We start from the raw sequence: 17,995 nt of genomic DNA, 5'->3' as shown, positions 1-17,995 counted from the left end.
AGAACTGGTGTGTGTTTTTTCATAGGGCAGGGCAGCTAAACCAACACCTCCAATATCAATTCATTAATTGTACTCCAGTTAGCTGACACCTCACTCCAATTAGCTCTTGGAGAAGTCATTAGTCTAGGGGTTCACATACTTTTTACACCTACACTGTGAATGTTTACATAGTGTGTTCAATAAAAACATGCTAAAATGTAATTCTTTGTGTGTTATTAGTTTTAGCAGACTGTGATTGTCTATTGTTGTGACTTAGATTAAGATCAGATCACATTTTATGACCAATTTGTGCAGAAATCCATATCATTCCAAAGGGTTCACATACTTTTTCTTGCAACTGTATGTAAAAGCAGAAGCCAACAGAAACAAATATATACGTCAAAATCAGCCTAAATTGCGTGTTGAAAAATACTCTGGATTAATGGATCATTTGTTTAATGAAGCCAATGAAGCAGGCCTGAGTCCTGGAAAAATGTATATTTTGCCTTCTTCATTTGCAGGGAGCCCCAGAAACATGCAATAAAATGATCAAGATGCTATGGCAATTGTCAGAAAATATGGAAAACCAGATCTTTTTATTACAATGACATGCAATCCCAAATGGGAAGAGATTGTACATAACCTACAACAGGCATCCTCAAACTGCGTCCCTCCAGCTGTTGCAAAACTACAACTCCCAGCATGCCCAAACAGCCTACAGGTATCAGCCTACAGCAGGCATTGTGGGAGTTGTAGTTTTACAACAGCTGGAGGGCCGCAGTTTGAGGATGCCTGACCTACAACATGGACAAACTGTTGATGGACAACCACATTTAGTTGCAAGAGTATTCACCTAAAACTCAAAGCTCTAATTGATGACATCAGTAAAAAACATATTTTTGGAGTCTCAAAAGCAATGGTCTACATGATAGAATTTCAAAAGAGAGGTTTACCACATGCTCACATACTTCTCATTCTTAAGAAAGCTGTAAACCAAAAAATGAAGAACTGATAGATAAAATTGTCTCTGCTGAAATCATTACATAGAAATCACTCCTCGCTTACATGCAATTGTAACAAAGCATATGATTCATGGACCAATGCGGAGCACTCAATCCGAATTCTCCATGTATGACAAATGACAAATGCTGTAAGATTTTCCGAAGGAATTCCAACAAAAAACTATTGCTAATAGCAATGGCTATCCAAAGTACAAGAGAAGAAATACAGGCCAAACTATAATTCTTAACGGAATGAATATTGATAATTCTTGGGTTGTACCATATAATCCTTACTTAGCGTTGAAGTACAATTGCCACATTAATGTGGAAGTTTGTGCATCAGTGAGAAGTGTCAAATACCTTTTTAAATATGTGTACAAAGGTCATGATTGTGCAAATGTTGTCATTCAAGAACAAGGTACTTTGAATCATGATGAAATAAACACCTTTATTAATTCTAGGTATGTCAGTGCTCCAGAAGCAGCGTGGCGTTTGCATGGGTTTGAAATGCATTATCAATCCCATACCATCCATAGATTAGCAGTACATCTGCCTGAAGAACAATCAGTTTTTTTCAACCCAAATAACATTACCACAGCGGTACAGAGAGCTTTAAACCGTGATACTCAATTGACAGCTTGGTTCAAATTGAATCAATAAAAAGAGGAAGCAAAGAATATATTATATTCGGACATTCCTTTGCATTATGTGTTTGACTCTCAAAATTGTTTGACTCTCAAAATATGTGTTTGACTCTTTCCAAGAGGCTGCAAAAGCAAAAGGACTTATTAATGATGACGATGTGTGGGAGAATACCACCAATTTTCCTGCACCTACCTACTTAACTAAGACTTAACTTTTATTCATATTAATTAATATTACTGGTGTGAATAGCAATTTTAGATTAAAAATTTCAGTGATCACTGGCCTTTATATGTCTGGTAGACCACCTTGTCAGGACTGTCATCTGACTAGGTAATGAGGGTTAATGCACACTTATGCCACCGGGTCGCGCGCTGCCTGTGTATTCAATATGCACTGTGCAATTCATTTCCCTAATAATACTAGGTCTCAGTGATTGCTATTCACACCAGTAATATTAATTAATATGAAATAAAAGTTAAGTCTTAGTTAAGTAGGTAGGTGCAGGAAAATTGGTGGTATTCAGTCCAAATGGACATTAGTAGTAGTGTATGTTGATTAACACACCATATCCCTGCTCTTAAAGGGGAAGTACAGAAATTGTAGATGTGTGGGAGAACACTCTGGAAGATGCTGTCCACTTTACAATGCCTAAACAACTTAGGGAATTATTTGCATATGTCTGCGTTTTTGCATGATTACAAAATATGAATGCAATATCTCATTGAAGATTTAGTTCACAAACATAAACAACACAATGATGATTGTATAATTTGTAGTAAGATCGCACTTAAAGAAATAGCCAACATTCTGGTACTACATGGCAAAAACGGTGAAGATTTTGGATTGCTTCCACAATGCCAAATACTGATCAACTTTGGAATATGTATGATAAGGAATTACAAAAATACAGAGCTGAAAAAATGGAGAAAACATTAAACAGAGAACAAAAAAGAGCTTCAGAAAAAATATTGTCTGCAAGCAAAAATGGACAACCTTTGCAACCGTTGTTTTTTCTTGGATGGTCCAGAAGGTAGTGGTAAAGCGTATCTTTACAAAACCCTTCTCAGCACAGTTCGTGGAGAAGGTAACATTGCACTCCCTGTAGCCTTAACAGGTATAGCAACCAATCTTCTTGAGGGTGGAAGAACATACCACTCTCAGTTCAAATTACCTGTTCCGATAGTTGAGAACTCAATATCAAATATGCGTCTCAATTCTGCTGATGCTGAAAATTTTAGATAATCTACAGTGCTCATTTGGGATGAGTGTACAATGGCCCTGTCTATTGCTCTTACAGTGGTTGACAAACTGCTAAAAGAAATAATGGATAACCAGAAACCCTTTGGAGGAAAAGTTTTTTTACTTGGTGGAGATTTTTCGGCAAACACTTCCAGTGGTTCCTCATGGTGACCAGACAAAAATTGTTGAAGCATGTATAAAGTATAATAAACTGTGGCAAAACTTTGAAATACTTAACCTTACAAACAATATGCATTCAGTTGATACTGAATTCAGCAATTTGTTGATCCAAGTTGGCAATGGTGATACACCACACATTGACGGTTTGCCTGAAGACATAATTGAAATCCCTTCAAAAATTTTATGTACAGAAAATATTGTCAACAACTTTTTTGGAGAAAGAATTTTAGTTGCTGATGTCTCAAAGATAACCAAAAAATGTATTCTTTGCCCAAAGAACTCTGATGTTGATAGTAGTGATGAGCGGCAGGGGTCATATTCGAATTCGCAATATTTTGCAAATATTTTGTAGAATATTCGTTGAAAATTTTTAGTCTAAAAATCGGAAAGGTAATGATTGTGTAATATGCAAATTTTTGGAATTCGAATTTTTGGATTCAAATTTTTTATTGCGAATTTTTCAACTTACAACTATTGGACAAAGAAGATTATAGCACTATATTAGCTAAATTGCTCTATTCGATTTTTTTTCGAATATTCTCTATATTGCTATAACTTTGTTTTTTCGAATATTCGTAATATTCTAAAACAAGAATATATAGCAATATAGCAAATATTCAAAAAAAAAACGAATATAGTGCAAAATTCGCAAATACTACTACTCCTAAAGTCAAGTATATTGCAGCCTTCTTATTGGCCCACAAGCTAGAAGCAGTGAGGGGATCATGTGTACTGATGTATGGGCCTACATAGTGGATACCCCATAAATGACCCCATTGTAGAAACTACACCCCTCAAGTTACTTAAAACCGATTTTACAAACTTTGTTAACCCTTTAGGCGTTCCACAAGAATTAAAGGAAAATGGAGATTAAATTTTAAATTTCACTTTTTGGCAGATTTTCCATTTTAATCAAATTTTTTCTTTAACACATCGATGGTTAACAGCCAAACAAAACTCAATATTTATTACCCAGATTCTGCGGTTTACCGAAACACCCCACATGTGGTCATAAACTGCTGTATGGGCACACGGCAGGACACAGAAGGAAAAGAACTCCACATGGTTTTTGGAAGGCAGATTTGCTGGACTGGTTTTCAGACACCATGTCCCATTTAACCACCTCCGGACCGCTGTACGCACAGACGCGTCCTGGAGGTGGTTGATTCATTCCGGCAGGGCGCAGAAGAAAAGGAACTCCACATGGTTTTTAGATGCCATGTCCCATTTGAAGCCCCCTGATGCACCCTTACAGTAGAAACTCCCAAGAAGTGATCCCATTTTGGAAACTAGGGGATAAGGTGCCAGTTTAATTGCTACTAATTTTGGGTACATATGATTTTTTGATCATTCATTATAACACTTTATGGGCAAGGTGACCAAAAAATTGGTTGTTTTAGCACAGTTTCTATTTATTTATTTTTACAGCGTTCACCTGAGGGGTTCAGTCAAGTGACATTTTTATAGAGCAGATTGTTACGGACGTGGCGATACCTAATATGTATACTTTTTCTTATTTATTAAAGTTTTACACAATAATAGCATTTTTGAAACCAAAAAATTATGTACTCTTAATGTGTCCATGTTCTGAGAGCTATAGTTTTTTTATTTTTTGAGAGATTTTCTTATGTAGGGGCTCATTTTTTGTGGGATGAGGTTTTATTGGTACCATTTTGTGGGACATACGTGTTTTTGATCACTTGGTGTTGCACTTTTTGTGATGTAAGGTGCCAAAAATTGCTTGTTTTGACATTTTTTTTTTTTTTACGGTGTTCACCCGAGGGGTTAGGTCATGTGATATTTTTATAGAGCTGGTTTTTACGGACGCGGCAATACCAAATATGTCTATTTTATTTTACTTTTTCTATTTTTAACAATTTTTTTTTATTCTTTACTTGGAATTACTTCTGGAACGTCATTCAGTAATAGAAATCACCTCCCTGACGTTTATATCCTATGGGCGTACGGGAGGTGGTTAATGTCCATAGTCTGACATAATCCTCTTTGGGCTGCTGTGAGGTAATCTAAAACAATTGCATGTTGATTTGTAACAATGATCATCTGCTTCAGATACACTGAGTTTACCTCTACAGCATCAAAACAAATAATCAGAGATATTGTCAAACAATTCACCAAGATCATCAATTTGCCTAGCATTTTTAAGAATTTCAGCTGACATGACATAAGTGTTCAAAGCGTTTATAAGCGGAAAGAACATTCCAATCTTTTCCTGCAGTGGATGGTTCCAGCATGAATCAATTAATTGGATGTTTAAAATGAGGTCTCTCAGGCATAGTTGGGATAATAGGCACTTCCCTTTTCACTAACATATGTCCAGGTAAATGTTGAAAAGGGATGTCTTCAGGTTTCCAGGTCCATGTGAGAGACTTAAGTCTGGCTAGAGTTCAAATTCCTCCAGCCCCTTGTGGAAGCCACTTAAAATCCTTGTTACCACATACTATATAAACATCATCAGCTAACTGAAATTAGTTCTTTCTAATTAGTGCATCAACAATTGAAATCAACATTGTTGTATCATCATCATATATGCACCAGGACCCAGGATTATTATCATTAGTAACAAGAAAATAGTACATTAGTGGGCCACAATACTTGTAAGTGATATGAGATCTCTTGAGATCTATGCTTATTTCAGCTGCACCATCTCCCTTAATGCTTTCTATGTCTTCCTCTGTCTCACCAAATATGGACTCAAAAGCACCAAATTGTCTACATTGGGCCCTATTCCCTGATAGGAATGGGGCAGTATACAGGGAGTGCGAATTATTAGGCAAATGAGTATTTTGACCACATCATCCTCTTTATTGCATTTTGTCCTAATCCAAGCTGTATAGGCTCGAAAGCCTACTACCAATTAAGCATATTAGGTGATGTGGCATCTCTGTAATGATAGAGGGGTGTGGTCTAATGACATCAACACCCCTATATTAGGTGTGCATAATTATTAGGCAACTTCCTTTTCCTTGGCAAAATGGGTCAAAAGAAGGACTTGACAGGCTCAGAAAAGTCAAAAATAGTGAGATATCTTGCAGAGGGATGCAGCACTCTTAAAATTGCAAAGCTTCTGAAGCGTGATCATCGAACAATCAAGCGTTTCATTCAAAATAGTCAACAGGGTCACAAGAAGCGTGTGAAAAACCAAGGGCGCAAAATAACTGCCCATGAACTGAGAAAAGTCAAGCGTGCAGCTGCCAAGATGCCACTTGCCACCAGTTTGGGCCATATTTCAGAGCTTGCAACATCACTGGAGTGCCCAAAAGCACAAGGTGTGCAATACTCAGAGACATGGCCAAGGTAAGAAAGGCTGAAAAGACGACCACCACTGAACAAGACACACAAGCTGAAACGTCAAGACTGGGCCAAGAAATATCTCAAGACTGATTTTTCTAAGGTTTTATGGACTGATGAAATGAGAGGTGAGTCTTGATGGGCCAGATGGATGGCCCCGTGGCTGGGATTGGTAAAGGGCAGAGAGCTCCAGTCCGACTCAGACGCTAGCAAGGTGGAGGTGGAGTACTGGTTTAGTGGCTGGTATCATCAAAGAGAGGCTTGTGTGGCCTTTTCGGGTTGAGGATGGAGTCAAGCTCAACTTCCCAGTCCTACTGCCAGTTTCTGGAAGACACCTTCTTCAAGCAGTGGTACAGGAAGAAGTCTGCATCCTCAAAAAAAACATGATTTTCATGCAGGAAAATGCTCCATCACACGCGTCCAAGTACTCCAACAGCGTGGCTGGCAAGGAAAGGGTATAAAAGAAGAAAATCTAATGACATGGCCTCCTTGTTCACCTGATCTGAACCGCCATTGAGAACCTGTGTTCCATCATCAAATGTGAGATTTACAAGGAGGGGAAAACAGTACATCGCTCTCTGAACAGTGTCTGGGAGGCTGTGGTTGCTGCTGCATGCAATGTTTGATGGTGAACTGGATCAAAACACTGACAGAATCCATGGATGGCAGGCTTTTTGAGTGTCCATTGCAAAGAAAGGTGGCTATATTGGTCACTGCTTTGGTTTTTGTTTTGTTTTTGGAATGTCAGGAGAATGTATATTTGTGAATGTTGAGGATGTTATATTGGTTTCACTGGTAAAAATAAATAATTGAAGATGGGTAGTATTATTTTGTTTTTGTTAAGGTTGCCCTAATAGATTATGCACAGTAATAGTCACCTGCACACACAGATATCCCCCTAAAATAGCTAAAACTATAAAACAAACTAAAAACTACTTCCAAAAAGTATCACTTTGATATTAATGAGTTTTTTGGGTTCATTGAGAACATGGGTTGTTTTGTTCAATAATAATATTAATCCTCAAAAATACAACTTTGCCTAATATTCTGCACTTCCCTGTAATTCCAATTTGGATCATGCAATTCCCGTCACCAGATAATATTTAAGTTTCTTTGTTCTCGTGATCTAGGGGTCTAATCTTGCCCATAAAAGCTTAGCTTAATCTCTTCACTAGGCGGCATTCTCCCACTTCTAATGGGTTGCAACAGGTCTTTCCTTCCACCCATCTTCGCGCAAGTCATATTCATACCAGGTACCTATTCTTTATGATATGTTTACCTGCCACCATAGATATTTTATTCCATCCTGTCACAGGTACTGACAGAGCATTATCTCCATGATTAGATTCTATGTTCAGGGGAGGATTAATCCCAGCAGGGTAAATCTTAACAGTTCCTTTTCTGAAAGAGGATTTGCTATAGTATGGCATGGAATTAGCTGAGATAGGTGAATGGCTGCAGATCCACACAATCAGATAGATCGTTCATGCTGACCAACTATTATATGATATTTAACAAACTTATTGTCCCATTCACACTATCTTCTCCATCCGTATCAGAAATGCAGATGCATAATAATACATAGAAACAAATACTTCCTAGAAATCATGGTTGTTTCATCAACTTCTTGCAGTGGGGAAGCGTGGATCCAAGTTGGGTCTCCCTTCTAGGCTTTACAGAGGTTTGTGTAGTCAGCTGGACTTGGAATGGACCATCAAAGCGAGGATCTAATGCCTTCCTTACATGTCTTTTTCACAGTAACCCAATCTCCAGGGTTGTGAGCAAATGAGTTCCGTTCAATGAAGAGGGATCTGGAATAGAACTGAAAACATGCTTATAGTCTGCTGTAGACCTCCTATGCAATGCTGCCTACATAATGTGTCCAATCTGAGATGCATATTCTGGAGCTGCTGAGGAAAGGTACAGACCTGTCCTTGGCGCTGAGCCAAACAGATACCTCTTAGGGACTCAACTGAGTGTTTTCCTGTGACTGTGTACAAAGCTATAGGTAAACACTCTGTCCATGCTTTACCAGGTCTCAGCCATGGCTTTCTGGATTTTTAGTTTCAAAGGTTCTGTTCAGACGCTCAACCTTTCCACTGCTTTGTGGTCTGTGAGGATTGTGGAATGCCTGCTCTATACCTAGGAGCATGAAGTATTTCTTGTAGGACTTCTGAAGTAAAAATGAGTTTCCTCTGTCACTTTCAATCACCTCAGGAACTCCAAATCTACATACCACTTCAGACAGAATTTTTCTTAGCAACTGTTTTCCCCGCATAGATTTAGCAGGGGGCCACCATGAAAAAAGGTCTTCACATACCAGAGACATACTCATGATGTGCTTTACCTTTGGAAATTGAATGAATGAAATCAAGTCTCAGTCTCTGAAAAGGGTATAATGGTTCTGAGGCACCGGGGGGGCTTTGACCAGTCCTTCCTATGTTATGGCAAGCACAGACCATGCATGCACCCCTGGACAAACTTTGGCAGCGGCATTGTTGAACTCCATTGCTTTCTTGGGACTGGTGGGTTGGGGGGCCATGTGATATTTCCACAGCATCATAGTGGTATAACACCTTTGAAGGCACAGATCAGCGTCTATGGCATACAAATCTTCTGATTCTTCTCGGGGCCTCCTCTTCTTACCCACTCTTCTCTTTCATGTTTAGGAGTTTGTTCCTGCAATTTTCTGGGAGAACATCCAGATCCACCTCCCCTGCCTGTGGTATTATGTCACACTAATGGCCTGTCGCAGGGAGGGGCAGCAGGAGAGCATCCTGCTTTGCAGCTGCAGTCTGCACGACAGTTTCTCTATGGCTTCCCTTTTGTTTGCTCCTTGGTATTGGCCTGTACCTTGACAATGGCCTCCATTTAGTATGTAATTCTAATACCTTAAACAACTGAGCTAATGATTTTGCATTTTTGATAGGCTTACTAGAGGATCCCACAAAGTCCCTGCTTCTCCAAAGTGGGACCATTGTCATGTGCTATTGCCAATAATATATCGGGGAGGTCAATGTAAATTTTACAGTCCTGACCTTTAGCCTTAATACAGCCTCAGTGAGTGCTTCAACTATGCTTCCTGTGAAAAACATCCAGGTGGGAGCGATCCTTGTTTCACAAATTCCTCCAAGGTAGTTACAGCATATCCTGTATATGGCTTTCCATCAAGGTAGTACCTGGATCCATCTACAAAAAGACCCTCAAAATCAGCATTAGGTATTGGTATTTCAGGTCACATTGTCAAGTTCCTTGGTTTCAGTTTTCATTAGTTCAAGACATTCATGTCATTCACCTGGACTACCATCCTGCTCTACCTGATTCAGACTCTGGGAGTAAGGGTAGCAGGATTTAGGATGGTAAACATTTTTGAGTGTTATGTTTGGAGGAGTAAGGAGTGTCCACTGCGTACTTTGTTAGTCTTACCATTGATAAACAGCGAATCTTTGCCTGTAGCAATAGTTCCTGGACTGCATAAGGTACATTAAATAGTTAGTGCTATGGTCCAGAACAATGTCAGCAACCTCCCAGTCAGCAATGCACAGGCTGCCACGGCCCATAAACAGGAGGGGGGCACCCTCCCCTGGCTACCACATCCAGTGTACTGAGTAATAACCTAGGAGGGCGGTGCTTGCCACTATGTAGAGCTTGGTCAAAACACTTTTTTGCATGTCCAGTAATTTTCATGACAAAATAGGTTAGAAATCAATATCACAATTTTGGCATTCCAAGGCATGGGGCTGATATGACAGCTAGTTCAACTCTTTAAATCCATCAACTGCTTCTGCAGTGAGCACATAAGGTTGTCCTATATTGCAGGGCTGCCAAACATCAAAGAGTGGCTGCATGAGTGATGAGAGCAGGAGGGAATCCACTCTCTGGACATAGCTGACTAGGCCCACAAATGTTCCTCGAGTTTTCGGACTGTAGTAGCCTCATTTAGCTGAGGCAACTGCCTTTTTACGTTCTGGTGTTTATATGGTTTTGTCTGTTGGAAAATGCAATGGCCTAAAAAATTCCACATTCAATTTGCAACCTGCATTTGTCCCTGGAAACCCTGCACCCTTCAATCTGCAAAAACAACAAAAGGTGGATAGGTTTCCTTAAGACAGAATGTCTTACTGGTAGTACAGAGGAAGTAAATCATCTACGTACTGTAAGTAAGTTGAGTGTTTCTCATGCCTCAGGGTGCCAACAAAGGAGCACTCCTTGCCATAGCTCAGAAAATCGGAGGGAGATGTTGCACCTCCCTGGGGTAATCTGGGTCCAGCAATATTGCTTTCCATTGAAGGTGAAAGCCAGAAGCAGCTGGACTTTTCTTCTCCACAAGGAACTGAAAATAAATAATTTGCCAAATCAATGACAGTAAAGTACACAGAGTTAGAAGGAATCTGATTAAGCAAAGTGTGTGAGTTTGGTACAATAGGTGTATCTATAATCATTAGTTTTGTTAATTTCTCTGAGATCATGTATCATTTGGTATGCTTGGGGCTTTCCAGGCTCGAGCTTCTTCCTTACAGGAAAAAGTGACGTATTATAAGGGGATCGGCATTCCCTTACACTCCCATCTTGAGATATTCTTCTACCTTATTGCTATTGCAGCAGGTTTGCTCTTTGCTCGAGGGGGATACTGTTTCATTTTGACAGGGCACCACACCTAGGCTCAATTTAATTTTACAGGGGTTACCTGAGTAGGGCCAACATCTGTTTTACTTTTTTACCCCACAGCTCTTGTAAGCATATCCTCAACCTCCTTGTCTAGGTGGGGTTCTCACTTTGTAAATCATCCTCGTCAAGTGGGTCTAATATACCACTTAATGCTGTCAAGATGGGTTCCATAAGGGGCCCTGTTACCGATACCGCCATTTTGTCCCAAATCTGATAATTGCATTGATTGCATTCAATACATCTGCTCCAGAGCAAATTCACAGGGGGCAACTTTCAGATACCAACAGTTGGCATACATACTGTCAGTAGGGTCATCATACGCACCTATAGTGGGTTGTTTGCTTTAGAGCACACGGCTTCCTGCACCAACCCCACTCCCTGTCACGACGGGGGAGTGGGGGAAAACCCCCCACCGTGCGGTGTCAGAAGGGTAAAGGAGGATCAGCCTGGCCAAAAGGAGTAATAAGGGGAGCAGGTTCTCCTCCCACCCCGCGTCCCCAATCCTCTCCCTGACTCCTCACTGTTTGAGTGACCCCCGATGGTAGGACGACTCATACTCAGGGATTCCTAGAAAACCCTAGAGTCGCCCTGGTACATCCCTCACTTAGGAGCAGGGGAGGAGACCAACCTGTTCATCCCAGTAATGGAGGAACAGGAGTCTCTATCTGAGGCCAGGCTGCAAGGAGAGGGGAGCACATACAGCTATAGAGACGGCAGGTAAGCGAGACTAGCAACACACTTACCTGCCACAGACACACCGACTGGAACCCGTGCACAAGTGCTGGTGTCCACACCAACATGAAAAGGACACAGCACACACCACAACCACACAGGAACCCAGGACACCCATAGCTGCAATAAACGTGAGACACCATAAAAACATCTATGACCACAAGGGTGGCCCTCACTGGACAGATGGAATATGAAGACCAGGAGGATAGCTCCAGCATACACCATGGCTGGAGTACCCCCCAGCTTCAGGCATCCAGCAGAGGCCAAACAGCCTAAGCAGCCACACCCACACACACATAAACCCATTGTTAACAAAACACTAGGAAGGGAGTCAACCCCTCCAACACCAGACAAGGGAAGGAAGCCACCCAAAGGGGAAGTGCACACACAAGCATAGGAAGCTACACGTTGCCGCCGGCAACAGCATGGCGTGGGCAACCATGTCACGGCATTCAACACCCAGAAGGCTGAGACACTGCCACCGCATGCTCTAACAGCAACACGTTGCCACGGGCAACCGCAGAGTGTAGCAACGAGTGTCCACAGCAACACACCATAGGCCGTGACACTCACATTACTTGATCAGGGCTCAGATATTTCTCTGGGCGGTATGTCAGTGAGCTTTTAGAATCGTACGGCTCGCCCCTGTGTCAACTAAACAGTCAACATCTCTACCATCAGGTAGTGTCAATTTTACTAGTGCTTTTGACCTGGGAGGGGTGGTATATTTACTACCGTGGACTTGGGCTTGTTGGGGACTGCCAGATTCCTAGTCCTGGCAGTTGCCTGGGACTTCATCTGATCATTTGACTGTTCTGAGAGGTTTCTGTCTTCTAGAGAGACAATCTCTCTTCATATGTCACTGCCCACCGCAACCAAAACACAATCCTTTCCTTTTATATTTTTATATTTTCACTGTTATCCCTTTCCTATTGTCGCTTGTCAAGGTTTCCCCCCTTCCCTGCATGACCCCCCTTCCTGCTGTCTGTTCCTGACCAGTGTACGCAGCAATCAACGCAGGGACTGATTGTTTCGCAGCTTGTTTCTTTTTCTTTTTGTTTAACTGTTCTTCTAAACTGCGGATAACAACCATTGACTTGTCAAGGGAGGTATGCATACATTCTGGACGTATCCTCATTAATTCTGTTCTGAAATCATCTCTAAACCCATTAATGAAACAGGTTCTGAGTATTCGCCCATCTCTACTGTTAGGATCACTTACATCAAAGTCTTGATCTGAAAATATGATTACCAACCGAGCATGATACTTATCAACCGTTTCATCAGAAGCTTGGAAAGCTTCTGGTAGTCCTGCTCCCAAATGGTTACTTAATTCTTTAGCAACCACCTTAAGTCTTTTCAAGACCATCTTTCCTGATTTCATTAATCTTGCATCGAAATTCTCTGGGACAGCTTCTATCTCACCAGCGGTGGGAACCTTTTTTATCTTTTCTATAAAAGGGGCACCCGCTGCTGCACTACATAATGCATATAAGTCATCCCATACAGCATCATAGTTGCGCTGAATTTTTGTCAAACCTTTATAAAAACCATTGGATCTTTATAGGGATCAGGTAACTTGTCTATCATAATGAGTTGCTCTCCCTGGCTCCAGGGTTTATACCAATCTACTTGAGGAACCGTTCTATCTAGAGCACCCTGGTCATTGTAAGCCCTGGTTACCTGAATCAATACAGGAAAAGTTTCGAACACCAGGGGGATGGGTATTGATTTTGGAGTAATTTTCCCACATCATGGGCTTTCACTATGCTTGTGAGACTGCCCACACTTGCAAATCCATTTTGCCGATCGCAAATCCATGGTGGGTCTCTTAATATCTGCTTTTTCCCTTACTACACGCCATCCTTTTCCAGGCTCCTTTTCCAGGCTCCGGAGGTACTCAGAATAGTACCAGGAGCACGTGTGGATGTATTCTGAGGAGGGGTTTGTAGCATACTAGGAGAAGAGTCTGATGACTATTTTGGTCTCCAGCATGCTTTTGCAAATTCATCTAGTGGAGTATGACAATCCACACATCGGCTTCTATTCAAAGGATTGCATTTTCCACAATATGTACATTTTCAACCCTCATCATCTTCTCTAAAAGAAGGAGTGGAAGGTGTTGATGGTTCGGGAGATCTCCACTGCATCACACTGGTATATGTAGGCGGTTGACTGGCATGTGTTTGTTCTAGTTTTGTCATATCTAGAGTTGAGAGGACACCTGGATATTCGGGTTCGACGGGTTCGGCCGAACTTCACAATAAAGTTCGAGTTCGGGACCCAAATTTGACCCGAACTTGACCCCGAACCCCATTGAAGTCAATGGGGACCGGAACTTTTGAGCACTAAAATGGCTCTACAAATGTCATGGAAAGGGCTAGAGGGCTGAAAATGGCAGCAAAATGTGGTTAAGAGCATGGCAAGTGCTCTGCAAACAAATGTGGATAGGGAAATGACTTTGAATAACATATAATATACGTAAAAATAAAAAATAATAATCTTGATGTAGGAGGGCGATGTCCATACTGTATGTGTCACAGCCAGACAGCTGAGAAGCGCTCACAAGAGCTTCTCAGATCCTCCTCCTTGAATTTCTTTGTTTTGGTTTAGTTTCTCATCTCGTTAGTCTATCTCAGCTGTCATGCAGTTGGACTGATTGCTACCCTTTAAGTTCCTCCCCATAATGCAGTAGTGTGCGGCTGATACAACTTCCTGGAGTGTGTGTGCATGCTGTTCCCAGTTCCCAGTTCCCAGTCGTCAGTCGTCAGTCGTCAGTCGTCTGCAAGATAAGTGCTGTTTATGTATTTATGATTTTGTCTTTTCTGGATCCAGGTGACCCTGACTCCCTCCGTGTCAGTGTAGGGAGCCGGTGGTCGTGTCCCCTCACTATTGTAGGGTCTTCAGGTAATAGATAGCCGAGGAACGTGGATATGCGCCCATCCACCTTTGGGGTGTTCGCATAGGCTGAGCAGTGAGGGAGAGCGGCAGGTCTATTGCAGGGGTCTCCCTTTGTTCCTTAGTTGTGGATCCAGAGAGACATTGTTTATATGGTATTGTCTTGTTTCCTGTACACCATCCGTGACATTATCAGCCGCCAAAACCGTCTCAAGCATGGATCCGGTTTAACTTTTGGCTGAACGCTTTCAGGGTCTTTCTTTGGAGGTAGCTGATCTCCGTAAGACTTTTTCTCAGTTTCAAGTGACCGGTTCAGCTTGCGTTCATGGAGTTTGTGCTGAGCCTAAGATCTCGCTCCCGGATACGTTCTCCGGGGGTAGTGAGAATTTTGTGTGTTTTAGAGAGGCTTGCAAACTCCATTTTCGCCTTCTTCCCCATTCTTTTGGTGATGAAGAACGGAGGGTGGGGATCATTATATCGCTGCTCAGGGGTAACGCTCAGTCCTGGGGCTTTTTGCTGCCGGAGGGGGCACGGCCCCTTCGTTCAGTGGATTAATTCTTTTTAGCCCTGGGTCAGCTATATGATGATCCGGATCGTATTGCTCTGGCTGAGTCTAGACTACGTCTGTTATGCCAGGGTAAACAATCTGCAGAGATATACTGTTCAGAATTTCAGAGATGGGCAGCGGATACGGGTTGGAATGATGCTGCACTCCGAAGTCAATTTTGCTATGGTCTTTCAGAGGGATTGAAAGATGCATTTGCCTTTCATGAAAGACCTACCTCCTTGGATTCTGCTATGTCTCAGGCTGTTCGTATTGACAGGCGTCTTAGAGAGAGAGGAGAGATCTCTCCTTCCTGTCATACTCAGTCCCGGGACAGTGCAGCGGTCTCATTCTGTGCACAGGGGTCTCAGTCGCTGTCAGCCCCTTCTGAGCAGGAGTCCATGCAGCTGGGGTTGATTGCCTCTGACAATAGAAGATTCAGCCCGCAGGGGAGGGTTTGTTTTTGTTGTGGAGGTATAAATCATCTGGCAAATGTTTGTCCCTCTAGGAGATTCAGGCAGTTTTCTGGGAGTAATAAAGAGACAAAAAGGAAAAAATCTTTTAAAAATGTTCCGTCTGTTACTATTGGCAGGGTTGAGGCGGAAATTGAAGGTTTTCCGTTTGCTTGTAGTTCCCGTTTTGTCCTGCCTGCTAGGGTGGCGCTAGAGAGCAAGAGCATTTTTTGTGAGATTTTTGTGGATTGTGGAGCAGCTGTAAACCTCATTGATAATCAATTTGCAATAACGCATGGTTTCCAGGTATGCACTTTGGGAAAGGATATTCCTGTTTTTGCTATTGATTCAGCTCCACTTTCTCAGAAATCATTAAAGGGCATAGTTCACAATATCCGTTTAATTGTGAGTGATGCTCATGTTGAGGATGTGTCATGTTTCGTCCTTAGCGGTTTGCCTACACCTCTAGTGTTGGGGCTACCCTGGCTCACTAAACATAACCCCACCATTGATTGGCAAGCGAGGCAAATAAATGGTTGGAGTAACTTTTGCAGAGAGAATTGCCTCATAACATCTGTTTCTGAGGTTTCTACTAAGACTGTACCACCTTTCCTCTCTGAATTTTTGGATGTCTTCTCTGAGAGTGGAGTTCAGGGTTTACCTCCGCACAGGGAGTATGATTGCCCTATTAATCTCATCCCAGGCGCCAAGCTGCCTAAATCTCGTTTATACAATCTCTCCCAACCTGAGAGGGTCGCTATGCGGGCTTATATCTCTGAGAGTCTGAGAAAAGGACACATACGACCCTCGAAGTCATCTGTTGCCGCTGGTTTTTTCTTTGTTATGAAAAAAGATGGTTCTTTAAGACCTTGTCTGGACTTCAGGGAGCTGGACAGTATCACTATTCGTGATCCTTATCCGCTTCCTCTGATCCCGGACCTGTTTAACCAGGTTGTTGGGGCTAAAGTCTTTTCCAAATTAGACCTAAGAGGGGCATACAACCTGGTTAGGGTCAGAGAAGGAGACGAATGGAAGACGGCTTTCAATACCCCTGAGGGCCATTTTGAGAATTTGGTTATGCCTTTTGGTTTGATGAATGCCCCAGCCGTTTTTCAGCATTTCGTCAACAGCATTTTTTATCATTTAATGGGAAAATTTGTATTAGTGTATTTGGATGACATTTTGATTTTTTCTCCTGATTTCAAGACTCATAAGGAACACTTACGTCAGGTCTTGCTCATCCTGCGGGAGAATAAATTATAGGCGAAACTGGAAAAATGTGTGTTTGCGGTTCCAGAAATCCAATTTCTGGGGTTTCTTGTCTCCGCTTCTGGTTTTCGCATGGACCCTGAGAAGGTCCGCGCTGTGCTTGAGTGGGAGCTTCCTGAGAATCAGAAGGCGCTGATGCGTTTTTTTTGGGCTTTGCCAATTATTACAGGAAATTTATTTTGAATTATTCCTCTGTTGTTAAACCACTCACTGATATGACCAGAAAGGGGGTAGATTTTTCTTCCTGGTCGGTAGAGGCGCGTAAGGCCTTTTCTAATATCAAGGAGAGTTTTGCTTCTGCTCCCATCCTAGTACAACCTGATATTTCGTTACCCTTCATAGTTGAGGTTGATGCTTCTGAGGTAGGGGTGGGTGCGGTCTTGTCTCAGGGTTCCTCTCCTGCCAAATGGCAACCGTGTGCCTTTTTCTCAAAGAAACTCTCCTCCGCAGAGAGAAATGATGATGTGGGAGATAGGGAATTGTTGGCCATCAAGTTGGCTTTTGAGGAATGGCGCCATTGGCTAGAGGGAGCCAGACACCCTATTAACGTGTTTACTGACCATAAAAATCTGGCCTACTTGGAGTCAGCAAAGTGTCTGAACCCGAGACAGGCCAGATGGTCTTTCTTCTTTTCAAGGTTTAATTTTGTTGTTACGTTCCGCCCTGGGGTTAAGAATGTGAAGGCAGATGCCCTGTCACGTTGTTTTCCGGAAGGTGGGCTCTGAGTGTCCGGAGTCCACTCCTAGAGGGAGGGGTACTGTCACAGCCAGACAGCTGAGAAGCGCTCACAGGAGCTTCTCAGATCCTCCTCCTTGAATTTCTTTGTTTTGGTTTAGTTTCTCATCTCGTTAGTCTATCTCAGCTGTCATGCAGTTGGACTGATTGCTACCCTTTAAGTTCCTCCCCATAATGCAGTAGTGTGCGGCTGATACAACTTCCTGGAGTGTTTGTGCATGCTGTTCCCAGTTCCCAGTTCCCAGTCGTCAGTCGTCTGCAAGATAAGTGCTGTTTATGTATTTATGATTTTGTCTTTTCTGGATCCAGGTGACCCTGACTCCCTCCGTGTCAGTGTAGGGAGC

This window comes from Bufo bufo, chromosome 5, assembly GCF_905171765.1.
Source record: "Bufo bufo chromosome 5, aBufBuf1.1, whole genome shotgun sequence".
Classification (NCBI taxonomy): domain Eukaryota; kingdom Metazoa; phylum Chordata; class Amphibia; order Anura; family Bufonidae; genus Bufo; species Bufo bufo.
The sequence above is the reverse complement of the archived record's forward strand: the minus strand, read 5'-3'. Positions refer to the sequence as shown.